The sequence below is a fragment of the Rhinoraja longicauda genome, chromosome 12, assembly GCF_053455715.1.
Source record: "Rhinoraja longicauda isolate Sanriku21f chromosome 12, sRhiLon1.1, whole genome shotgun sequence".
Taxonomy (NCBI): Eukaryota; Metazoa; Chordata; class Chondrichthyes; order Rajiformes; family Arhynchobatidae; genus Rhinoraja; species Rhinoraja longicauda.
In genome coordinates this window covers 38,371,179-38,398,701 of record NC_135964.1, presented here as the reverse complement: position 1 = coordinate 38,398,701, position 27,523 = coordinate 38,371,179, and the positions used below count along the sequence as shown (strand labels likewise).

Sequence of the window (27,523 nt, the reverse complement as noted above, 5' to 3'; positions counted from 1 at the left end):
CTCTTGCAAGTAAAATGCACCTGTTGGGAAATTCCTAGTGACAAGTGATTTGAGATGAAAGCAAGGGCTGAGAGGCCCAAGGAGGGGGGTGAGAAAGTTGAAGTGAACATTGAGTTGAAAGCAAGCGAGTCCAATAGGAGGGGCAGGATAGGAGTATGGTGGGTCTGATAGACTAAATTACATTGAATTGAATGCACAGGAATGTGAAATATAGCTATCATGGAAACATTAGTGAGGGATGGGCAGAGCTGGCAGTTCAATGTTCCAGGATAGCAATGTTTCTGGCATCTTGGAGGTGGAGGTGAGAGAGGAGGAGGTGAGAGAGGTGGAGGAGTTGCATTATTGATTAGGAAGAACATTAGGGCTGTATAGAGAGAGGGCATCCCAAGCATATGGGTAGAACTTAGAAATAAAAAGGGTGGTCACATTGATAGGAATCTACAATAGCCATTCTTTCTCCTAGTGATGGGAAAGGTGTTGGATGGGATTCTGAGACACGAGATTTATTTGCATTTGGAAAGGCAACTAATTGGTGATAGCATGGCTTTTTGCACAGGAAATCATGTCTCTCAAATCTAATAGTGTTCTATTGAATAGGTAACAAAGAGGATCGATGATGGCAAGGTGGTGAATGTTGTCTACATTTATTTTACAAAGACTTTTAGTTTAGATACAGTGTGAAACAGGCTCTTCTGAGACCATGTCAACCATAGAACACCCGTACACTAGTTCTTTATTATCATACTTTTGCATCCTGCACACTAGGAGCAATTTACAGAAGCCAATTAACCTACAAACTTGCACATCCTTGGAATGTGGGAGGAAACCCGAGCACCCAGAGAAAACCCATGCGGTGAAAGGGAGAATGTACAAACTCCACACAGACAGCACCTCTGGTCAGGATCAAACCTGGGTCTCTGGCGCTGAGGCAGCAGCTCTGGCGCTGCGTCATTGTGCCACTGTGCCACCCAAGGTCCTGCATGGTAAGCTGATCTGGAAGGATGGGATTCAGGGTGAGCTTGCCAATTGGATACAAAATTAGCTTGGTGGCAGGAAATGAATGGTGGTAGTGAGAGTTGTTTATCAGATTGGAGGCTGATGACCAGCAGTGTGCAGCTCCACCGCCATTGCTGGGTCCTCTGTTTGACATAATAATTTGGATGAGAATGTAGATGGCACGAAGCCAAATTGATGGCATTGTGGCCAATATGAAGGTTGCCTAAGGTCACAAAAGGTTATTGATTAACTTGGACGGTAGGAAAGTAGGGCGGCAAAGTGGTGGAGCAGCTGCCTCACCGCGCCAGAGACCCCCGGCTTCAATCCTGACGTGTGTGTGTCTGGTTTCCTCACACAAGGATGTGCAGCTTTTTTACGTTAAGTGGCCTCTGTAAAATTGCTCCTAGTGTGGTGGGAGTGGACGAGAATGTGGGATAACATGGAACTGGTGTGAATGGGTGATTGATGATCTGTGTGGACCCGGTGGGCCATTGGGCCTGTTTCCATGCTGCATCTCGAAACAAAACTACATGGCAGATGGAATTTAACTTGGACAAGTGTGAACTGATGCATTTTGGGAATTTAGCCAGGAGGTGGCACGGTATTTTAACCCAGCAATGAGATAAGAACAATATTACTTTTCTAAAGGAGAATGGTGAGAGATCTGGATGGAAACCAGCATGTCGATGTTCCCATGCATCTGCTGTACTTGTTCCTCTTGTTGATAGTGTAGAAGTTTGTGAGGTGCCATCAGTTTTTCAAATGTTCCTCATGCGATTCTTTGTTGAAGGCACCTGACCACCTGTTTTTATTTGCGTGTGTGGTCGTGTGTGTTTCAAATTTTAACCACCCAACAATAAAATAAACTACTTCTAATTTCTCCACCAGATTTATTTCTTTTCAATTATAAATGTTAAGATCCCATAGTCAGAAAAACAACCCGATCTGCTGCTGCTGATTGGAGAAGAAACCTGGAAGTAAAGTAGCAATGGGACAGATGTATTAAAATATGCCACTTAATGTGCAAAACATTTGAATTCTCTGTGTAATATCAGACTAACAGAAACTACCTTTCCTGCTCCAACTCTGCTGCCACAGTGTCTTCCACTGGGGCAAAGCTAAATGTTCAGACTCAATATAAATGTTACTTGTTTCTTTTGTAGTCCAGGAGAAATTGTAGATGAATTTCTATTTTTCTTTTTAACAAAGATCTGTTTCAGGAGTGGAAGGGAATATGATCATATTATGCGATTGCTGTGATTTCGAACTAGCTGAGCTAAAATTAAGGACGTGGAAAGTGAATTCTGAAATCATTTGCCAAAAAAACACTTAAAATGCAGAACATAGAACAGTACAGCACAAAAACAGGCTCTTTGGCCCACAATGTCCGTGCCGAACATGACACCAAGTTCAAGTAATCTCCTCTGCCTGCAAGTGACCCACATTTCTCCTTTCCCTGCATATCCATGTCATATCTAAAAGCTGCTTAAATACCACTATTGTGTCTGCCTCCACTATCAGCCTCTGCATTAAAAAATAAACTTGCCCTGAATATCTCCTTTTTGACCCCAACTTTCGCCCCATCACCTTCAACCTATATCCCCTAGTCTTTGACATTTCGTCGCTGGGGATAAAAAGGTCTGAATGTCTACCCTATCTATGTCTACAATAGTTTTAGATATTTCTATCAGGACTCCCCTCACCCTCCCATGCTCCAAAAAAACCATTGTTTATGAACGTCTGATTGAAGGTATATTTAGGAATAAGTTGACCAGCACCCTCCAGAATTTTAAATTGGGATGGTGTGGAAGATCTTTGATGGAACAGATATTCTTCATGGAAGAACATATGTATCTGGTAAACCTGAATATTGAAAGCTTTTGAGAATGATATATCTACCTATATATATATATATATATATATATATATATATATATATATATATATTACTATCTACCTCATTGGAAACCCTCAGACTATCTTTGACTTTATCTTGCACTAAATGTTACTCACATTATTCCCTTTATCATGTTTCTGTACACAGTGAATGGCTCAATTGTAATCATGTATTGTCTTTCCACTGACTGGTTAGCATGCAACAAAAGCTTTTCACCTCGGTACAAGTGACAATAAATTAAACTCAGAATCTATATATTGCAGATGCTGGCAATCTAAAACATAAATAACAGCAGGTCAGCCAGCTTCTGTGGTAAGAGAAACAGAAGTAATTTTTTGGTTGAAAACCTTGTCAGAACTGGGATATACCCTGTTGGAGATGCTCGAATCTCCTCCTGTTGAAAGTAACTCTAGTTGAAAGTAACTAGAGTGAGAATGGGATTTTGATATTTCGTAATGAAAATCACAGCTGGTACTGTTGTCTTCCTCAGTACATCTTTGCATATTTTGTAGGAGCCATTTCTTATTTTGGTTACCTTCCTTTAGTATCGTTTCTCAGTTTAGTTCCAAGTTTTGCTTAATTGTGATCCCTTGAAGCAACAGGAAACATCTTGGTATCTTACAACTTTTAAGACATTTTGTAAATAGGAGCAGTGTCTGCCATGGGGCTTTGCAGGGCAGTGCTGAACCTTTTGGAGATTCATATAATAGCTCTTGCAGTAGATACTCCAGCCTCTTGTCCTAATTCAGTGCCCACCCATAAAAACACCCAGTGGTGAAGGCAGAAAATGTGTGATTTAAGTTTGCAGGATGAAGATTTATTTAAAATTAATATTATCAATTCACAACAGTAGCTACTAATATTAAACTTGTAGTTTTTACATTTTCTGTGCAATAAATCCTTTTTAAACAGTGGGTCATCAGTGGCGATTGGTAGCCTTGCATCTGTAACTGTATCAACTGCACAAAATAAACAGGGGCTCCATTAAAGAAAGTGTATTGGTACATGGTTAAAATGTCTAATGTGCTGAGTTAGCAAATGATGAACAAACTAGGGGATAGAAATTAAATGTCGTGACTGTTCTTCTGGCACATTAGATTACTAATGTCCAGTATGGCAGACAAGAAATTTAGATACATTGATAACTAAGAGTGCGATATTGCCCAAGAATTCCTTTGCCCATACCTAAAATGACTGTTAATCCCTGTGTATTTGAAAATAATGGTTCTGATGCTAGATTGAGGCCCTCTTGACTGATGTTGGTTTGCTTAAAGATAATCCAGGGTCAACTGAATAAGAATCTAAGAGAAACAACCGTGACCTACTTGACTGAACATCGCCCCCTCAACTCCAACAGTGCCATTCACTACTCTAACATTGCACTTCAGAATCCAACGGTAAATCATCCTTCATTGCCCCACCCCTTCTATCCCAAGATTCCTCATTGTTTGCAGTCTCTGACCGCCCATTCCTCTGTCCCTGTTCCAATATTTGACAATAGCCACTGGGTCTGTTGGTGAAAATAACAAAAAATAATATTATTTTAGGGGCGGCACAGTGACGCAGCGGTAGAGTTGCTGCCTTGCAGCTTCAGAGACCCGAGTTCAATCCTGACTACGGGTGCTGTTTGTACGGAGTTTGTATGTTCTCCCTGTGACTGCGTGGGTTTTCCCCAGGTGCTCCAGTTTCCTCCCACCCCAAAACGTACAGGTTTGTAAGTTAATTGGCTTTGATTAAAAATTATAAATTGTCCCTAGTATGTAGTGTGTACTGCGGGGATCGGTGGTCAGCGGGGGGGGGGGGATGAAGAACTAAACTAAACTAAATTTAGAAGGATGAGGGGGGATCTTATTGAAACATATAAGATAATTAGGGGATTGGACACATTAGAGGCAGGAAACATGTTCCCAATGTTGGGGGAGTCCAGAACAAGGGGCCACAGTTTAAGACCATTTAGAACGGAGATGAGGAAGAACTTTTTCAGTCAGAGAGTGGTGAAGGTGTGGAATTCTCTGCCTCAGAAGGCAGTGGAGGCCAGTTCGTTGGATGCTTTCAAGAGAGAGCTGGATAGAGCTCTTAAGGATAGCGGAGTGAGGGGGTATGGGGAGAAGGCAGGAACGGGGTACTGATTGAGAGTGATCAGCCATGGTCGCATTGAATGGCGGTGCTGGCTCGAAGGGCTGAATGGCCTACTCCTGCACCTATTGTCTATTGTCTATTGTCTATTGTCTAAACATCTTGCTGATACGGCTATATTATCAATGTTTCCAATTGTATCATCTACTTTCTTATTAGTGGGCTCCAAATGCAATCACCCTCCTGGTCCTCCACTGATCTGAATCTGAGTTATCTGCCTGTCCATGTCCCACCAAATTAATTTCCACCTACCTCGACTCCATCCTATCCTCCCTGGTCCAATCCCTCCTTACCTCTGTCCAAAACACTTCACATGTTCTCCGTCTCCTCAAAGCTTCCATTTTCCAGGTCCCCACTCCCTCATCTTTACTATGGATGTCCAGTCACTCTCCATCCCCCACCAGGAGGGTCTGAAAGCCCTCCGTTTCTTCCTCAACTATTTCCATCTACCAATACTCTCCTCTGCCCAGCAAAGCTGGTCCTTACCCTCAACAACTTCTCCTTCGACTCCTCCCACTTCCTCCAAATCCAAGGCATAGCTATGGGCACTTGCATGGGCCCAAGCTATGCCTGCCTCTTTGTAGGGTACGTCGTACAAGGAAGGACATTCTTGTAATTGAGGCAGTGCAGCTTAGGTTCACGAGATTGATCCCTGGGATGGCGGGACTGTCATATGAGGAAAGATTGAAAAGACTAGGCTTGTATTCACTGGAGTTTAGAAGGATGAGAGGGGATCTTATAGAGACATATAAAATTATAAAAGGACTGGACAAGCTAGATGCAGGAAAAATGTTCGCAATGTTGGGGGAATCCAGAACCAGGGGCCACAGTCTTAGAATAAAGGGGAGGCCATTTAAAACTGAGGTGAAAAGGAACTTTTGAACCCAGAGAGTTGTAATAATTTGTGGAATTCTCTGCTACAGAGGGCAGTGGAGGCTAAATCACTGGATGAATTTAAGAGAGGTTAGATAGAGCTCTGGGGGCTAGCAGAATCAAGGGATATGGGGACAGGTTGGGCACAGGTTACTGATTGTGGATGATCAGCCATGATCACAATGAATGGCAGTGCTGGCTCGAAAGGCCGAATGGCCTCCTCCTGCATTTATTTTCTATGTTTCTATGAACAACCCCTGTTCCAGGCGTACATTGGCCCTATCCACGAACTCTACCTCCGTCACATTGATGACTGCATTGGTGCTACCTCCTGTACCCATGCAGAACTCACTGACTTCATCAACTTCACCACTAATTTCCATCCTGATCTCAAATTTACTTGGACCATCTCCAACATTTCCCTACAGTTTCTGGATCTCACCGTCTCCATCACAGGAGACTGACTAGTGACTGATATCTACTACAAACCAACTGACTCCCATAGCTATCTTGACTACACTTCTTCCCACCCTGTGTCCTGTAAAGACTCTATCCCCTACTCCCAATTCCTCCGTCTACGCTGCAACTGCGCCCAGGATGAGGTGTTCTATACAAGGGCATCAGAGATTTCCTCATTCTTCAGGAAATGGGGGTTCCCCACTTCCATTATAGATGAGGCTCTCACTAGGGTCTCCTCAATATCCCGCAGCTCTGCTCTTGCTCCCCCTCCCCCTATTTGTAACAAGGATAGAGTCCCCCTTGTCCTCACCTTACACCCAATCAGTCGTTGCATACAACATATTATCCTTCAACATTTTTGCCACTTCCAACGGGATCCCATTATTGGCCTTATCTTCCCATCTCCACCCCTCTCTGCTTTCCGCAGAGACCGTTCCCTCCGAAACTCCCTGGTACACTCGTCCCTTCCCACCCAAACCACCCCTCCCCGGGTACTTTCCCCTGCAACCGCAGGAGATGCAACACCTGTCCCTTTACTTTTCCCCTCGACTCCATCCAAGGACCCAAACAGTCTTTCCAGGTGTGGCAGAGGTTCACTTGCACCTCCTCCAACCTCATCTACTGTATCCGCTGTTCCAGGTGTCAACTTCTCTACATCGGCGAGACCAAGCGCAGGCTCGGCGATCATTTCACTGAACACCACCGCTCAGTCTGTCTCAACCTACCTGATCTCCCGGTGGCTGAGCACTTCAACTCCCCTTCCCATTCCCAATCTGACCTTTCTGTCCTGGGCCTCCTCCATTGTCAGAGTGAAGCCCAGTGCAAATTGGAGGGACAGCACCTCATATTTCACTTGAGTAGTTCACACCCCTGCGGTATGAACATTGACTTCTCTTACTTCAGATAGTCCCTGCTTTCCCTCTCTTTCCTCCCCCTTCCCAGTTCTCCCACTAGTCTTCCTGTCTCTAACTGATTTCTATCTTTGTCCCGCCCCCTCCCCTGACATCATTCTGAAGAAGGGTCTGGACCTGAAACGTCACCCATTCCTTCTCTCACGAGATGCTGCCTGACCCGCTGAGTTACTCCAGCATTTTGTGTCTACCTTCGATTTTAAGCAGCATCTGCAGTTTTTTTCCTACTCCTATCATTAACAATGTTCCTTGTACAATTGGGCTCTCATCTTGTCGGCTCCATTGGCATGAGGATAGATGTCATCATTGAGGGAGGCCTGGACTTCATTATTTAAGCACCAGGAATGAGCCATGTGATTCTTTTGTGGACATGAATAGGATCATGTTATGTGGTAATAATCACAAAGGCTTGCAAAAATTTGCATTGTATAAAACAGATATGACGTAAGCAATTTTTAATTTTATGTAATGCTTATATTGTATTATGCTATTTAATAGTCATTTTGATGATGATCATTATATTAGAATTGCTGTCAATTGGTGAGGTAAATGAGGCCTACAGGAAGCGTTTCACAGAGTAGAGTTTTGTTTCTGCCTCTTAAGGTAATTCACTGAGCGTAGGCTGTAAGTCTGGACTGAATTTTCACCTAGTTGGATATTTGAAGTGAAAATCAAGATGACGCTTGGGACAGAAGTGATAATCATTTCCAGTGGAATTTCTGCGAACTTTATGAACCTGCTTCTTCTCAATGTGGAACCAAGAATTTCGGGACCAGGAAGCTGTGCTTCAAGTCAGTCTGGAGAGCTTCAGATATGTGGGGTGGGTGTTGTGGAAAATATTTAATGGGTATTTGGGCACTCTTGGAATCTCCTGTCTTTAGTTATTTAACTGCCCACGACTATTTGTGTATAGAGCATGGATTTGCACAACTCTGCTCCAGTCCTTTGTTTGTGAGATTGCTTATCACTGTCTATTGCATGCTGTTGTATATCTGGCTTGCATGTACTATGTGGTGAAACTTCACTGGGCTGGTGCCTCATCATGTTTCGATGTTTCTTCATACAGAAAGTCCTCCTGCTACCTCACTGTATGAATGTTGATGTCCTGGTTTGATGATGGCGGTGGAATGGATGTGCAGAGCCATGTTGTTATAAATTATGACCGTGTAGACCAGCTTCTGCTGGTCCAAAGCACCTCATAAATGTGTAGGAAGGAACTGCAGATGCTGGTCTATACCAAAGATAGACACAAAATGTTGGAGTAACTCAGCAGGTCAGGCAGCATATCTGGAGAAAAGGATTAGGCAACGTTTTGGGTCGGAACCTTTCTTCAGACCAAAAGATAGAGAAGGCCAAAACAAAACAGGGCCGGCAACAGATGGTAGGGGAGATGGAGTCCATAATGTTCCATTGTTGGCTGGGAAAGATGTGCTAATGGCAGGGGTGTAAACAGTGGAACTAGTAGGGTGACTGGGGGGGAAAAGGAAAGGAATGCAGGAGTTACTTGAAATTAGAGACATCAACGATCGTATCACTGTAAGCTGCCAAAGCAAAATGAGGTGCTGTTCGTTCAATTTGCATGTGGCCTCGCAGTGGAGGAAGCTCTGGACAGAAAAGTCAGTGTGGGAATGGGAAGGGGCACCTCATGAACACCCAGTTTTTTTTATAAACCAGCATCTGCAGTTCCTTGTTTCTAGAGCATTTTCAGTATATGCCTTGCAATAGGTTTTATATACACCTCAATCTTTCAATTTAACTTGATGCTCCAGAACATGTGGGTGTCCAGTTAACATTAATAATGAAGTCTCCTGCCTAGTATTTAATAGATTTGGATCTGTGAACTTCATTGGGGGGGGGGGGGGCGATGCGATTACCTTGAATGTAACTGCAGCGGGAGGTATAAAAGCATATATTAAGGCACCAATTAAGAGGCATTTAGGCAGACGGATAAACTGGCAGGGAACAGAGAGGTACTGATTATGTACAAGCATTTGCAATTAGCTTTACAGTCATCACAAACATGGTGGTCCTAAGGGCCTCTTTCTCTGCTGTAACGTTCTATATTCTTTTGTTGTATCTCAATCATGATATGGGACTTGGCTGAAGGGAAATAAATGACAATTTTGTTTGTTGATTCTTCATCCCATCGAAGAAAGGAACCAAGCCTGCAGAGATTTCAACATCTTGTTTGGGTTTTGAGTGCTACTTTCTCGATGGGTGGCATCGTAACTGGTCATAAGAGATCCAATTAAAACTTCAAATGTCCAAGTCTTACAGCATCATCTGAATCAACACACCCCTGTCAGTACAAACCTAACAGAGAAACTTGGCAGGATTAATGTGCAGGAACCACATCAGATCCTGTTTAAATTTCAATTTCAGATCACTTGCATTTACAAAAGAAAGTATCAGGAACCCTGGTGAAAATTGCAACCCCAGTGGAACCAAGTTATCCATAAATGGGGCATATTTTAAAATGTCTCTGTATCCAGGATTCATCCTCTGTGTTAAAAGTAAGGATTTGATTTTAATGTTGTTATAAGTTTGCATGCAAGGGGAAATATATTTACAACAGAAAAGAAGCAATAAAGAAAATTGCAATATAAACAAGGTTGAATAATCAATGGTATCAGATTGACAGCAACATAAATTCCTTTTTTAATAATAAACACAAGAGAATTTATTTCATTCTGCAATTAAGGGATTGGACACGCTAGATGCAGGAAACATGTTCCCGATGTTGGGGGTGTCCAGAACCAGGGGCCACAAGTTTAAGAATAAGGGGTAGGCCATTTAGAACTGAGATGAGGAAAAGCTTTTTCACCCAAAGAGTGGTGAATTTGTGGAATTGTCTGCCTCAGGAGGCACTGGATGCATTCAAAAGAGAGTTAGATAGAGCTCTTAGGGCTAGCAGAATCAAGGGATATGGGGAGAAGGCAAGAACGGGGTACTGATAGTGGATTATTAGCCATAATCACATTGAATGGTGGTGCTGGCTCAAAGGGCCAAATGGCCTACTCCTGCACCTATTGTCTATGTGTCTATGTAATTAATGGTGCAAACATAGAAACATAAACATAGAAAATAGGTGCAGGAGTAGGCCATTCGGCCCTTCGAGCCTGCACCGTCATTCAATATGATCATGGCTGATCATCCAGCTCAGTAGCCTGTACCTGCCTTCTCTCCATACCCCCTGATCCCTTTAGCAAAAAGGGCCACATCTAACTCCCTCTTAAATATAGCCAATGAACTGGCCTCAACTACCTTCTGTGGCAGAGAATTCCACAGATTCACCACTCTCTGTGTGAAGAAATGTTTTCTCATCTCGGTCCTAAAAGACTTCCCCCTTATCCTTAAGCTGTGACCCCTGGTTCTGGACTCCCCCAACATCGGGAACAATCTTCCCGCATCTAGCCTCTCCAACCCCTTAAGAATTTTAGATGTTTCTATAAGATCCCCCCTCAGTCTTCTAAATTCCAGCGAGTACAAGCCCAGTCTATCCAGTCTTTCCTCATGTGAAAGTCCCGCCATCAAAAACAAAATGGGCAGTATTAGAATTTGTGTTCCAAGGAACCTGAAGTACAAATTTTTATTCCTTAAACTATGAATCAAACTCAGTTGATCTACACATTGGCAAGCATGGGCAGAATAGCAAATCAATGAGATGTTCATTAAAAACATTAGAAATAGTAGCTCCAAGATTCATCAATGTGGCTAATCTTCTTGTATTGGAAAGAACTGCAGATGCTGGTTTAAATCAAAGATAGACACAAAATGTTGGAGTAATTCAGTGGGACTGGTAGCATCTCTGGAGAGAAGGAATGGGTGAAATTTTGGGTCGAGACCCTTCTTCAGACTGAACTTCAGTCTGAAGAAGGGTCTCGATCCGATAGGTCGCCCATTCCTTCTCTCCAGATGCTACCTGTCACGCTGAGTTACTCCAGCATTTTATGGCTGATCTTCTTACTTGGTGTCATTTTCCTGGCTCATCTCCATATCCCCTGATTCCTTCATCTAGAAATTAATTGATTTTTTAAACAAACTTAATGACTGAGTCTCTATAGCCCTCTGTGATATAGAATTACAAAGACTCACTATGCCCTGACTGGAGAAGGTTCTCTCCATCTCAGTCTTAAACAGCCTACCCCTTCTTCTGAGATTGTGACCCTGGTTCCAGTCTCCTCAACCAGGTGAAACATCCTCACTACATCCAGTCAGCCAAGCCCTGAAAGAATATAACCTTTAATGCAATCACCTCTCATTCTTCTAAACTCCAGAGAATGCTGTCCCATGTTACTCTATCTCTCTGTAAACAGCAATCCTACCATCCTTGGACCAAGGCAAATGGCACTAACCATGACCTTACTGAATATATAAGAAATTAATATAAAGGGTGGCATGGTAGATACAGCATCAGAGACTCTGGTTCAATCCTGACAACTCTTACTGGTACTGAGTTTGTACATTCTCCCCATGACCTGTGTGGGTTTTCCCCGGGTGCTCCGGTTTGTAGACTAATTAGCTTGGTATAGTTGTCCCCAGTGTGTGTAGGATAGTGTTAGCGTGTGGGAATCACTGGTCATCGTGGACTAGGTGGGCCGAAGGGCCTGTTTCCGCACTGTATCTCTAAACTAAACTAAACTACAAGTAGGCCACCTTGTCCCTCAAGCCTGCCCTGCCATTCAAAGTAATGGTGGCCTCAAGTGCTCTTTTATGCCAGTTCCTCATCGCCTTCAATTCCTCAATCTTGCAAAAAAATATGTGGCTATCACCATTTAAAATATATCCAGTGAACTAGCCTCCAGCAGAGGGAGCAGCAGCAGAGAAACCTGGAGGTTTGCAACCCTCTGAGAAGAAATTTCGACATCGGTTTTAAATGGTTGGCCTTTTATTTTGCGGTTCTGTCCCTTTGCTTATCTCTCGCCCACCGGTGAAAATATCTCCATATCTGTCATCTTAGAATGTTATGTTTCAGTAAGGTCGCCGATATTTTTAAATTCTAAGGAATGCAGATCTAAACTCTCTAGTCCTTCCTGTAAGTCCAACCCTCTCATTCCTGCAATTAGCCTGGTGAATCTAGTGTTGCTATCAACTCTTTTAGATAAGGGGACCTCAAAACCATGCATGGTACTCCAGGTGTGGTGTCACCAACACCCTGTACAACAGTAACAACTCCCTATATATAAACCCAAATCCCTTCGTTATAAAGGCCAGAGTACTGTTTGCTATCATAACAACTTGTTGGGTCCGTCCGCTAACTTTTTATGCAGACTTTTGAATGAAAACACAAATGTTCTTCGACGCTCCTCAATGAAGAGTCCCATCTTCTAGGGCAGGGGGTCTCCAAACTATGGCCCGCGGGCCACATCCTGTCCACCAAGAGATTTTATCCGGCCGGCCAAGAGATTTTACCATGTTCCGTGCTGCAGCTTGGCTTCCCCCCGTCTTCTCTCATCAGTGCGTCTCCGACTCCCACCCGGAGCTCCGAGTGTCCTGACACCTCTTCCTGTTCCTGCCCTCCTCTCTCCTCCAGGCTCGGATCCCCTGCTCCACGCCTCGCTTCCTGCGGCTCTTCAGCCCCTCACCGCTCCTGCTGGTCCTCCAGTCTTTCTCCCCACTCGCCCTCTTCGTCAGCCGGGCTGCCGGGCTCTGTTTCCACTGGGCCTGCACTCAACACCTCGAGGCCAGGGTCGCCGAGCAGAGCCATGCCCTGGCCCAGCGCCCGCCCCAGGTCTCGCTGCTGCTCGGCCTCCTCTTTCCCCTCCACTTCGGGCTCGACACTCTGCTCCTCCTCCTCTTCCACCGCCTCCTCCTCCAAGGCCGTCGAGCTCGGCTTCCTGGGCCCTTCGCCCTCAGACCCTGGCGGGTCGCCAACCTCCAGCGCTCACTGCTTCTGGCCCTGCAGGCCCTCCAGGCCTCTCGGCTCGGGTTCTTCCCGCTGCTCCTCTCCCAGCTCGCTCAACCCCGTCCTTTCCTCCTCCTCCAACCTCTTCTTCTCCCCCCGCCGCCCAGTTGGCGGCCCTCTGCTTCCCGGCCGCATTTCCCCTTCTCTCACCAGCTGGCCAGACGTCTTCCCAGCTGCTTCTTGCGTCCGTGTGCTTTGCAGCCCTTCCCCTGGTTCCTCTTCCTCCGCCAGATCCTCCAGCTTCTTCCCCATTTTTTACAGCACACAAATTGACCATTTTGATGTTTTTTTCAAGGTAAGAACGTACGTGTTGCATGTGTTAGTAGTGTATGCCGGAAGTAAAGGACTAAAATTTAGGACACAAAGGAATACAAAGGATGTAGCCTCTTGGATAACTAAAATCCTTGGCAAAAACAAATAAGAAAACAATCAGCCTGAAGAAGGGTCTCGACTCAATATCACCTGTCCACTCCCTCACCAGATGATGCCTCAGCTGCTGAGTTACTCCAGCACTTTGTGTTTTGCTCAAGATTCCAGCAACTGCAGTTCCTTGTGCCTCCAAGAAAATAATTGGGCAGTAAAATGGAATTTTATTTGGGGTATTTTGGAATGGAAAAGTGCGGACATGATGGATCAGCTGTAGAGAACCTTGGTCAGACCTTGTTTGGAGTATTGATTCAGTTTTGGAAGCCGAGCTGAATATGAGTGTGAGAATAGGTTTTGGGAATGTAAATGTGGATTGGGACTGATGAGTGTGCTCTGGGAGTTGGCGCAGGTTTGACTTCCTTCTAGGTTGGAAAGAAATATTGGTCTTGGAAGGGAATAATACCTGGACTGTAAGTTAGGTTCTTGGTATCAGTTGCATGGACATTTCTGTGCTTCTTTTGAGTTAGTAAGATTGTCAGGTGATCCAAATGAGGTGCATGAATGAGATTTCTTGGGGTAAAACGTTTGCTTCGAATGAAGGAGTCCAAAACAAAAGGATATGTGGTGCTGGGGCATTTAAGAGTGAATTAATAAGGTTATTGCAATCTACAACGTGACCAGGCATACTGCTGTACATCCTGGTTGAAATGCTGAAGATGTAAATGCTGAGATTTTTGTTAGGTAGTGATTAGAGGGAAATGATGCAACACGGGGAAATTTTGTTAATGTTCTAAAAAAGGAACTGCAGATGCTGGTTCACAAACAAAAAGGCACAAAATGCTGGAGTAAATCAGCGGGCCAGGCAGCATCCCTGGAGAAGATGGATAGAGACATTTCTGGTCAAGATCCTTCATCAGACCCAGTCTGCCTTCAGTCTGAAGAAGGGTCCTGACCCGAAACTTCACCGATCCATGTTCTCTAAGGATGCCGCCTGACCTGCTAAGTTACTCCAGCACATTGTGTCTTTTAAATGTAGCTTATGTACTGATTACCTTTTATCTAAATGCATGCTCAGGCCAAAGAGAATGAACAGCCTGCTATTCCAATATTTGATAAATTATGGTCATAAAGATGGCCTTGTCAGTGCGAAGAGATGAACAACACAAAAACTGTTATCTTTGACATGAGCAAACAATTGGTAGATCCTGGCTTTAGGTTTGACTTTGGCAAATTTGCAGGAAACCTGACCTGAACTTGGACTTGTTTTTATTTCTTCAGATCTATCGCCCTGGTATTTAAATCATCAGTAAACCAAAATATTTAGTTCATTGGACCCAAAGCTAAACTCCATAATTCATCTCCAGCAACGCAAGCCAAAGGAATTAGAGGAGTGGAACCCAGAGGGCCAGAGGAAGGACAAGTGAGTAAACAAGACTTAGGTTCACAAAGAAACCAATGTAGGAAGTTAGTGTGGGTAAGGAACTGCATATCTCCTTGAGTATGTGGGAGCTGAAGACCAGAGCAAATAGCAGATAAAACATTGCACTTTATCAAAACCATTCTCTTCCTCTCTCTGGGAATGAACTGATACAAGTTGAGAAATTTCATTTCCTACCTCAGTACTGATAGAAATCAAATGCAGGGACAACAGCGGTCAAAACAGAAAAAAAAACAAAAGCGTCCCAATGTTTTACTTTGTGGAATTAAAACAAAAGAATGATTTAAGTCTCCGAACTGTATTTAGAATTGTAGAAGTTATAGAAACATAGAAACATAGAAAATAGGTGCAGGAGTAGGCCATTCGGCCCTTCGAGCCTGCACCGCCATTCAATATGATCATGGCTGATCATCCAGCTCAGTAACCTGTACCTGCCTTCTCTCCATACCCCCTGATCCCTTTAGCCACAAGGGCCACATCTAACTCCCTCTTTAAATATAGCCAATGAACTGGCCTCAACTACCTTCTGTGGCAGAGAATTCCACAGACTCACCACTCTCTGTGTGAAGAAATGTTTTCTCATCTCAGTCCTAAAAGACTTCCCCCTTATCCTTAAGCTGTAACCCCTGGTTCTGGACTTCCCCAACATCGGGAACAATCTTCCCGCATCTAGCCTCTCCAACCCCTTAAGAATTTTATATGTTTCAATAAGATCCCCCCTCAGTCTTCTAAATTCCAGCGAGTATAAGCCTAGTCTATCCAGTCTTTCTTCATATGAAAGTCCTGCCATCCCAGGGATCAATCTGGTGAACCTTCTCTGTACTCCCCCTAAGGCTAGAATGTCTTTCCTCAGATTAGGAGACCAAAACTGGCACAGAATACAGTGTCTATGCCAGTTGGAGCCTTCTATTCCAATTCAATTTTCTCCTGCCCTTCAATAATTTATCTTTAAAATATTTTAGCCAATCTGAGTTCCGGATTAATATTATATGTTGCAATAATTATATGTCAAAGCTGATCTTTTAATGTTTACTTTCTTGGTAACAATCTCAATAGACATTGCCACAAATTTGATGACCAGTGGGTGTAGGCTTTCATTAGTTAGTGCCTCAGTTTTGAATTACTCTCATTCTCAAGCAGGCATTTTCTTTACTGATCAAAAAATAATGGTTTGCATGGTGTTGACTGATGGCTAGTATCATTAAGATAAGATATCAGCACGGTTTCTTTCCTCCCTCTGTATATATTTTGTTGGCTCATTGGGTTCACTGATATTCTTAATGCCAGAATAGCATAGAAGCAGGCTCCTTTGGCCCACTGTCCATTCTGACCATTAAATGTCCATTTTGCCAGCAGGGAAGGAAATTTGCCATCCTCACCCAATCTGCAACTCCAGGCCTACATAATGAAATTGGCTCTGAAATGGCCTAGCAAGCAATTGGGGAATAAATGCTGGGCCAGGTAGAAAATTAGTAAACTTGCAATTGCTTCAATTAGTACCCAATTTAACTCTTTCTAGTGTCATTTATTAAACTATGGCATTTACTAAACTATTTACTAAACCATGGCGCAGTGCTAGAGTTGCTGCCTTACAGCGCCAGAGATTCGGACTTGATCCTGATGACGGGTGCTGTCTGTACGGATTTTATACATTCTCCTCATGGACTCTGTGGGCAAAAGAGCCTGTTTCTGCGCTGCATATCTAAAGTCTATCGGTAGCTGCATAGTTTATTTATATTCTTTCTAGTTTGTTTGGATATCAATGGCGGATTATAGCAGGGCAACCAAACAAAACCCCCAAATAAACATACAATTGTGGGTAATGGAGACATCTTGCATCTGGACAATGCATCGAGAAAGGGTAGCATCTGTGTTCCAGCTAAAAAAACTTTCATAATTTAATTACTACATCACTTGTCTCTGACAGAATTAAATGGTTGCATTTTATTTTAACAAGTCTACAGTTCTCTACCTGGGATAAAGGAGCTGATTTAAGCAGTGTAAAAGGGTGAAAGACGCAGGCTTAGAAATTGGTCAAAGATAAATTAGGAGGCCAATCTCAGCTGGAATTTCTGCCTCCAAGAAATTAAAGAATTTGGTTCTTGTGCTCCATCAGATGTGTCACTGTTCCTGGAGGCTTGTGTCATGCACTGGGCTGTGTAGAGGGAAATTGTTGAGCAGTAGGGATGCAAGCTAAGATACAACGATAATTAAGGTGAGTTTATGTGACTGAGAGTGCTGTTTAATGTGAATGGCAGTGTAAAAGTGGAACAAGGACAATAATCCGGCTAACATTCAGTTTTTGCCAAATTATGAAATCTTTTCATTGGAGTGACTTATGAATTTGCATGCAGCTGTCTTCTGAGTGTGGTTCCGAAACATGGACTTTGCCTAGTTCTGCTAAATATTCTGGACATTGCTGTGATTTCTATATGCACATCGCAACACGCATTACCCTTAAGGTTCCTTATTTTACTTGCAATTCCAATTTCTTGGGTCTAATCTTTCCAATCAGCTATTTTTTGGCCTTTACAGACTTGCTATAGTTTGGTTTGTACTAAATTGAGTCATTTGATTTTAATAGCATTTATAAGTGCATAGATCTGAACCTCTAAGCCAAACAAGAAGACATGGCAGTGCAAAGCAATAAAGGCGAAGGGCAGGAATTTAATTGTGAAATGATCTGTGAATCTCACTGGAAATGGACATTGGATGATATACATAACTGCAGATATTTAATCTGAATGTCAGTGCCACACTAGTTGCCATGATCATATTGAATGGCGGTACTGGCTCGAAGGGACGAATGGCCTACTCCTGCACCTATTGTCTATTGTCTATAGTTGTGCATTGTCAAAGGTAAATGGCTTTTTTATATATGCTTGAAATATTAACAAAGATTGGCTTAGAGATACAATGTAGAAATAGGCTCTTCGGCCCACCGAGTCCACTCCGACCATCGATCACCTGTATACTTGTTCTATGTCCTACGCACTAGGGGCAATTTACGGAAGTCAATTAAATTACAAACCCGTACATCTTTGGAATGTGGGAGGAAACTGGAGCCCCTGAGAGAAAACCATGCAGTCACAGAGAAAGCGTACAAACTCCACACAGACAGCACCCGCAGTCAGGATCGAACCTGGTTCTCTAACGCTGTGAGGCAACAGCTCTACCGCTGTGTCACTATGCCGCCTGGACCTCCAAGGGTAGGATGAGCCATCGACTCTCCAAAAGACTTGTTTTAGTTTGAATAAAAGTGCCGTTTTGTAAAGAAGAAACTATCTGGAAGAGGGTGGTGGAATTTCATTCCAAGCCTTTAATGGTCCTTGAATTCTTCCCACAGAACTTAGGAGAATGTGTTTGTGGGAGTCTGAGAATTCTCATCTGGCAACTGTGTACTTGTGTTCAATCCAAGAACTGATGTCTGAGGTTGGACTCATTTAAAAAGAAAGCTTCAAATAAAAAACTTGTGAACAATATAAATTAGGTGACTCAACTACAGAGAGCTCTCCATGGAATAAAACACCAACAAGAATGGACTAAGGGCTCCTACCTTGCTGTTTAATGCGATTCTGAGCAAACCTTTATTACCTAGAATGACAGACTTTATGTATTCTCCCTCTTCTTCACACATTATTTACATTTTAAGATAACCTTCAAGCACATCAGGCAACACAGGTTTTTCTCCCCAAACCTCATCGTTTCATCAGATTCAATCATTCTGAATATTTATATTTTATTCTTTGCATTGAGCTAAATTGTCAAATTTATTGTGCAAAGTTGCTTACCTATTCTTACTACATAATCTTTATTGATTACTTTCCTATAATGAAAGTAAACTGGAAATGATTGTGGAGGCTAAGAATAATTGCACAACAGCCCAAACTGAAAGAATACATGAAGTTGTACAAAGAGAGCTTGCAAGGGGCAAGAAAGTTATAGTGCACAAATGCAGAAAAAATAAAGAGAAAGAAAGATAAGACATTAATCAAAGCTGGAGGAATCCTTAACAAGATTTTGAGGATGTTTGGTGACACTTTCTTAAATTGATTCTGTCAAATTTCATATTCTTTGTTCCCTAATAAAAAATTTAAAATAAATCTCTGCCTGAATTTTACAAGGTTGTGCATTTTAATTTGCGTAGTTTTTGCCTTGTCTTGGTGAATTATATTGAATACATTCCTTAATCACTTTCAGATTGAATATGAAGCTCAATATATGTTTTTTTTAAAAACATTTTGGTCTATATTGTGCATGGTGCAAATTCTGGAAATTGCAAATTTTCCAATAGGAATAAGAAAAGTAGTTTTTAGTTTTTTAACATGTAACAGCCTGTCACAATATTCATACCTTGGCTACCAGCGTCTAGAGTTTGATTTCAATTTCTTTCCCATGCACTGTATGATCCATTTTAAAGAGTGATGGTTTACAGAGTTTCAGAATGGCTTCCTTGCCAATTTATTTTCACAGTCCTCACATATGTTGAAAGACAAAAGTTTTAATCATAATTAAGCAAAGCCAAATGAAACATGTTGAAGGTTAGATAGCCAACCTAACTGAACCACAAAGCAAACAATTCCCATCTGCTGGGTGATGTATGTCAGTTGTCTGTCTAATACAAAGAGCTCAATGCAGAGTCCCCAAATGCTCCCTATGATTTGTGGGGAGAACGCACACTGTTTAAGTCTGCCTAAACATGAAACCAACAAAAGAAACTGCAGTTTGTTTTCTCATTCTGGCCTGCCATGAGGTGTCACATACTTGAGATTTCTAGTTCTCTGAACACTGATGGGTCCATCATTGGTTCTGACCTCCCCACCATCGAAGGGATTTACAGGAGTTGCTGCCTTAAAAATGTAGAGACCCACACCACCATGGCCACACACACATTTCACCCCTGCCATTGAGAAGAAGTTGCAGGAGCCTGAAAACTGTAACGTCCAGGTTCAGGAACAGCTTCTTCCCGACAGCCATCAGGCTATTAAACACTACAACCTGCAAATAAGCTCTGGACTACATAGACTTGGGGGCACTGGTTTGTCTTTTTGCACAATTATTGGGTTTTTTTGTGTGTGTGTGTGTGTGTGTGTGTGTGTGTGTGTGTGTGTGTGTGTGTGTGTATGTGTATTTATATATATGTATTTGTATATACACACTGAACATTTTTTCTCGTTTATTATTTTGTTTACAGAGTACTATGTTTCCATATTCTGTTAAACAATAAAACACTTTTGACACTTCTCCTTGCGACTGTGAAGTCAGTCCTCTTCTGCACTGACCACATGCATTGACATCACCTTTTCCTTTAACACGATCCAGGAACTCAAACAGTCTTCCAAGGTGAATTAGCGATTCAGTTGCACTGCCTTAGAGAAACTAAACACAGATTGGGCAATTGCCTTGCAGAGCATCTGTGTTCAGGCTGCAGGAGTGGCCCCGAACCTCCTGTGAGATATCACTTTAATTCACCATCAACTCCTGCTCTGACCTTTGTGGCATCCTGCACTAATACCACAAGGCCCAATGCAAGCCTGCGGAACAACACCTCATCTTCCATCTAAGCATATTGAAGCTCGCAGGACTCGATATCAAATTCTCCAACACTCACTCTTTCTTACTGCCTGCATTAGAAAACTCAATTTCTGCCAATCTTTAGTTTGGCTCAGTTTTTTTCGTTTTTTTCTCTCCCTTGTGCAGTTTGTCCTGCTGGGCATGTCTCACAGCGTTAGAATTATCGACATCCTACACAGACAAGAAGCTTAACCTGATTTGAATTACTATTTAGTTGTCACATTAGAGCATCTGGTCTCTCTCATCAAAGATATTCCTTTTTGTTCTTTACTTTCCTCTCCTCCTGTCTGATACTGAAAACTAATTTGCTTTCTTTCTTTCTCTCCCAGTTGTGGCAAAGGATCCCAGACTGCAATGTTGACTGTTTCTCTTTCTACAGGTGCTGCCTGATCTGAGTGTTTTCAGAGTTTTCTATTTTATTTTCATCATTAGCCGTAGTTTCGACTTGCATAATGTCAGTCACTATGAATAGTTCTTTTGGAACAGTGCAGGGAAATTTGGAGGACATTGTCCTGGTCGAAAATGATTGTTGTTCAATTCAACACAAACTGGTCATCTCAGTTCAGTCCTAGACACCTGTCAGGAAGTCAATTTTTAGTCAGTTTGAACAAGGGTCCCAAGCTAAAACGTTGCCTATCCATTTCCTTCCCCTATGAGCTGCCTGACTCATTGAGTTCCTCCAGCATTTTGTGTTTTACTTCTTGGGCATCTTTTAGTTCCCACTGCATCACTACACTGACCAACTTAGCCACCAATGATCAAAACAAGGAACAGCAGATACTGCTTTACAAAAACAAACACACAGTGCTGGAATAACTAAGAAGGTCAGGCAGCATCTCTGCAGAGCATGGATACGTAACGTTTTGGGTCGGGACCCTTCTTTAGACCCACTCATGTTCTTAGTTCCACTTGACCCATGTTCCCCAAGTTTCTGTCGCCAATCTCCTAATATGCCTTATTTCTAAATTTCACTGCAGGTCGCAAGTATTAGTATTTCTTGGGTCACAACAGGGCTCCATCCCTGTGAACTGCTAATATTGCAGAGTTCACAAGTTGAAAATGCAGCTGCAGACTGAGCTCCGACATGGCAGTAGATGCCTGCAGATGTGGGTTGTCCCATGGTTTTTGATTCTCCTTCCCTGGGTAAAAGACTCTGTGCATTCACCCCATCTATTCCTATCATGATTTTATACACTTCCATAAGATCACCCCTCAGCTTCCAGCGCTCTAAGGAACATAGTCTTAGCTTACCCAGCCTCTCGCTATTGCTCAGCAGCTCTTGACCTGGCAACATCCTCATAAATCTTCTCTGTTCTCTTTTGAGCTTGATGACATCCTTCCCATAGAAGGGTGATCAAAACTGAACACTACTCCAAATGTGGCCTCACCAATATCTTGTACAATAGTTGTACAACAGTTTCCCCCTCCCTTAGTCTCAGTCTGATGAAGGTTCTCGACCCGAAACGTCACCTGTTCCTTTTCTCCAGAGATGCTGAGTTACTCCAGCATTTTGTGTCTATCTTCACCATAATGATAAATCCCTGGACTACAGAGAGCTGTACAGCCAAACTAAGAGACGTAGAGACAGTAACTTTCATCACATCCAACAGGAGAATAATATAGAATTTCCATGTCAATGCCCTTTTGAAAAATGTTCCCAACCGTGCGATATCTGAAAGAACCAGGCTAGAATGGTATTTCGTAACAAACCTTTTTATGTACATCTATGGTAATTGTGTGTAGCAAAAGTACAAAGAAATCTTAGAGAACCTTTTAAAGAACTCAACCTGGAAAACATTCACTTGGGCAAGAGCCAGTAGCAACATAACTATGTTCAAAAGGTTTTATTTAGTATTTCACGCCAGATGCAAAATCCAAGTTTTTATGCAAATTGGTCAGGATATGATGATTACAGCCCATCATAAAATAATTGAAGTGGATAAAAAGGAATGGAAATTGAAAAGTAACCCAAACTTGCCTGCCTCAGCTCCTTGTGCCAGTTCCCCAACAACCCTTAATTCCTTGTTCTTTCAGCCAGTTATCGATCTCCACCTATTGTCATACTTGGGACAGAGAATCCCAGAGATGTACTACCCTTAAGAGAAGAAATTTCTAAGTACCCCAACTTTTAATGACCAGCCTCATATTTTGTAGCTATGTCCCCCTTGTGTGTGACTCTCACTGGTATCACAACATCAAGTCCCATTGAATCTTCCATGTTTGAACAACACCCCTCATTCTTCTAAACTCCAGGGAATACAAACCCAAATGGCCAAGCTTGTTGCTAGGCCAATCCTTTCATCCAAAGAATTAGCATAGTGAATTTCCTTTGGATTGCCTTTAATGTGACTATATTTTTTAATGTAAGGGGACCAAAACTGCAGTGTTTGAGGTGTGGCTTCACCAGCACTTTGTGCAACTGTAACAACACTTCCTTTTTTTTGAAACTCCAATCCTTTTGCAATGAAGGCTGGCATGCATTTACCACCTTAACTATTTGTTAGACATGACTGCTAGCATTTTGTGGTCCATGCACTAGAATGCCTTGATCCCTCAGAACTCTCATTTGCAGTCTCTCTACAATTGGGCAATAAGCTCGCCTTTTGATTCCTCATATCAAAGTGCATGACCTTGCACTTTCCCACATTAAACTCTATTAGCCAGCTTTTGACCCAATCACTCAATCTGTACCTTATTGGAGTATCATAGTCCTTATGCCCTTCTGCCTATTTTTATATCATAGGCAAACTTGTAAACCTTACATTTTGATCCCTCCTCCACAACATAAAAAGTTAATTCTAAATATTGAGGGCCTAGAACTGATCCCTCAGGTGTTCCACTGCTTATACCTGTCCAGCCTAAGAAAATGCAATTATCCAGCTCTGTTTTTTTTATGTGGCATCCAAAGGAACACTGAGGAGAGGATATGGACAGTTATAGATAGTTAAAGGAGGGAATTTAAACCTGGAGTCAGAGGAAGTGGGTAAGGTACTAAATAAGTACTTTGTATTGGTATTCACCAAAGAGAAGGCCATTGATGATAATGAGATTGGGGATGGCTGATGTTCTAGAATTTATTGATATCAAGTGGTGCTGGTGTTGGGACTCTTGGAAAACATTAAGTTAGAAAGGTCCACAGGACCTGATCAGAACTATGCCAGGTTATTGAGAAAGGCAAGAGAGGAGATTAATGGGGCCTGGAGATTTTTGTACCCTCGTCAGCCGCAGTTGAGATCCTGGAGGACTAGAGAATAGCCAAAGTTGCTCCTCTGATTAAGGGCAATGGGGACAAACCAGAAAATTATAGCTGGTGAGCCTTGTATGAGTGATAGGGAATTTATGAAGAAGATTCTTCAGGATAGCATCTACTTGCATATGGAAAAGCGTATTGGGGATAGTCAGCATGACTTTATGTGGGGGAAGTCATATCTTACAAACTTACAAACTCCTAAGGACCTTCTACAACACTATGGTGGCATCAGCTATTTTCTATGGAGTGGTATGCTGGAGCAACAACATCTCAACAGCAGAGGGGAAGAGACTTGACAAGCTAATCAGGAAGGCCAGCTCTGTCCTGGGTTGCCCCCTCGACTCAGTACAGGCAGTGGGAGAGAGGAGGATGATGCCAAAGATAACATAGCTGCTGGACAACGACTCCCACCCCATGCAGGACACTGTCACTGCACTGAGTAGCTCTTTCAGTGACAGACTCCTTCACCCCAAGTGTGTGAAGGAGAAATATCGGAGGTCCTTCCTTCCCGCTGCTGTGAGACTGCACAACCAGCGGTACTCCCAACAGACCAGTCAACAGACCAGTTAACAGTAACAGTTTTAAAAAACACAGTGAATGATGACAATTATCCTTATCTTTATTTTTATTTATAATGAATGTCTCTTGCTATCCACTTTGCTGCTGTAACACTGCAAATTACCCCAGTGTGGGACAAATAAAGGAATATATTATTAATTGAGTTTTTTGAGGAGATGAGGAAGATGATTGAGTGGATGTTGACTACCTGGACAGGCTCAAGCTTTCAACAAGGTTCCTCATGGTGGTCTGATCCAGAAGATTAAGGCACATAGGGGTCCATGCAGACTTAGTATATTGGATTCAAAATGGACTTGGCCATAGGAAACGAAGGGTAGCAGTGGAGGGGTGTTACTGACTGGAGGCCTGTTACCAATGGTGTTCCACAAGGATCAATGCTGTGAACTTTGTTAATGATATTATATATGATTTGGATGACACATGACACATTTTGGTGGAGTTGGGCATAGTGAGCAAGGTTTTACAAGGTTCTGCAGGATAGAGACAGGTTGGAAATATGTACAAGGAAATGGAAGCTGAAGGTGTTACACTTTGGGAAGTCAAATGTAACAGTAAATGGTAAGACCCTTAGGAGCGTTGATGCAAATACATATCTCCCTGAAAGTGGCAACACAAATGGATAAGGTGGGTAAAGAATGCATATCGCATGCATGTTTTCACCGATCAGGGCATGGAGTATAAAAGATGGGAAGTAATGTTGCTGTTGTATAAAACTTGGGTTAGGCCACAATTGGAATAATGCGTGGAGTTCTAGTGGCTGCATTGTAGGAAGGATGTGGAAGCTTTGGAGATGGTTAAAAAAACATTTGGCCAGGTACATGGACAGGAAAGGTTTAGAGGGATATGGGACAAACATGACCAGGTGCGACTAGTGCAGATGGGGCATCTGGGTCGGCTTGGGCAGGTTGGGATGAAGGGCCTGTTCCCATGCTGTATGATTCCATGAAGCAGAAGAGATTCACTGGGACATCTCTGGATTAGAGATTATAAATTAAAGTAGAGTTTGGACAAACTTGGATTATTTTCTCTGAAGCATCAGAGGCAGAGGTGTGACCTAATATAACTTACATAAAATTTGAGAGAGATAAGTAAACTAGATGGTCAGAGTCTTTTTCCCAGGACGAAAATGTGGAATACTAATGGACATAGGTTTCAACGTTTCAAGATCATTGTCACATGTACCAATTAAGGTACAGTGAAATTCGAATTACCATAGAGCCGTACTAAATAATAACCAACAAGACACACAACTACATAAAAGTTAACGTAAACATCCACCACAGTGGATTCCCCACGTTCCTCACTGTGATGAAAGGCAATAAAGTCCAACCCACTTCCTCTTTTATTCTCCCGTGGTCAGGGCAGTCGAACCATCCGCAGTCGGGGCGATCGAAGCTCCCGCAGCCGGCAGTCGAAGCTCCCGCGTCGGGGCGATCGAAGCTCCTGTGGCTTGGAGTTCCCAAAATCGGTCTCTGACCAGAGACCGCGACCTCTGTGATGTTAAAGTCCCTCAGACTCCCGCGGTAGAGCTTAGAGGTCGATCCCTGGCAAAGGGATCGCGAGCTCCGCGATGTTAAAGCCCACAGGCACCCGCGGTGGAGATCTTGAAATCGGTCTCCAGCAAAGGCCGCCAACTTCTCGATGTTATTATTATAGGGATCTTATTGAAACATATAAAATTCTTAAGGGGTTGGAGAGGCTAGATGCGGGAAGATTGTTCCCGATGTTGGGGAAGTCCAGAACCAGGGGTCACAGCTTAAGGATAAGGGGGAAGTCTTATAGGACCGAGATGAGAAAACATTTCTTCACACAGAGAGTGGTGAGTCTGTGGAATTCTCTGCCACAGAAGGTAGTTGAGGCCAGTTCATTGGCTATATTTAAAGAGGGAGTTAGATGTGGCCCTTGTGGCTAAAGGGATCAGGGGGTATGGAGAGAAGGCAGGTACAGGTTACTGAGCTGGATGATCAGCCATGACCATATTGAATGGCGGTGCAGGCTCGAAGGGCCGAATGGCCTACTCCTGCGCCTATTTTCTATGTTTCTATGCAGTGCGGATGGAGATACGATACGGGAAATAAATCGCATCTCCTTCGAGGTAAGAGAGTAGAAAAGGTTTTCCCCGACTCCCCCCCCCCCCCCCCCCCCCCCACCCCCCACATAAAACAAGCCGAAGAAGACTAAAAGCATACATTTAACACATACAAACAAACAACAAAAGAAGGAAGGGACAGACAGACTTGGCAGGCGCCACCCTATGGAATTTTTGATGAGAGGTTTAAAATGAGAGTAAGATATTTTTAAAGGAAATTTACGGGTCACGTTTTCTTTCACATGAAGTTGTAGTTGCCTGGAATATGCTGGCAGGGGGAAGTAGTGGAAACTGATACAATAACAATGTTTAAGAGGCTTTTAAATAGGCCGATAAATGGCAGGAAATGGAGGGATATAGATCTTGTGCAGGCAAATGTGCGGTTTAATTTGGCATCATGGCTGGCTTGTTGTGGTCTGAAGGGCCAGTTTCTGTGATGTACTGTTCTATGTGGACCACCGTTTACTGTGGACTTTAGACTTTACTCTTTGGAGGTCTAGACACAGGTAATTTGAAAAAAAAAAGTATATTTTCTCTAACATGTAGATGAGTGGTAGCATCTGGGTGGGTGGGGGGGAAACACAACTTCCCAAGTTGTTTGAGAATAAAATTGGATTAGTGTGAGTGGAAGCTTGATGATCTATATGGTCTTGTTGGGCCAAGGGGATGTTTCTGTGTTGTATTCTGATCATGGATTCAGTAAGGTCTCCACCTCATTCCAGCAGTCTCCACCTTGCACCCCTGTGAAACAAAGAGACAGCATCTAGTGTTGGAGCAGTACATCAACATGCACAATTTAAGACCACTGTCTTGTTCCATGAGAACACTAAATTTAGCCATATTTTGTTATAGCCCTATGCAAACATTTTCCCTCAGCATTGTGTTGTGAAACTGGCTTACCTTAGTTGTTCCCATATAATTAAAGAGGGATAAAGATGTGTAAATGTGTTAACCAGTCCACCTTTACATCAGTAATTCATATACATCTACATGAAGTTGCCCTCTAATTTAATTAATACAGATTTTAACCTTTTTTTGAAAAATTGCCGT

The 27,523-nt window shown here is 42.8% G+C and overlaps 1 protein-coding gene across 5 annotated transcripts in view; it reads left to right on the top strand.

Moving 5' to 3' along the window:
• The window catches only part of col8a1a (collagen, type VIII, alpha 1a), a 92,553-nt gene that overhangs the window by 28,000 nt on the left and 37,030 nt on the right, over positions 1 to 27,523 (top strand). For 3 of the 5 annotated variants that reach the window (XM_078409553.1, XM_078409556.1, XM_078409555.1), the window contains exon 2: positions 14,822 to 14,963. The exons of 1 other annotated variant lie outside the window; for it this stretch is intronic. The gene's annotated coding sequence lies outside the window, so the exon portion shown is untranslated. Of the gene's footprint in view, positions 1 to 14,821; positions 14,964 to 17,097; positions 17,197 to 27,523 lie in introns of all 5 variants that reach the window. One more of the 5 variants, XM_078409554.1, reaches the window with a different exon arrangement.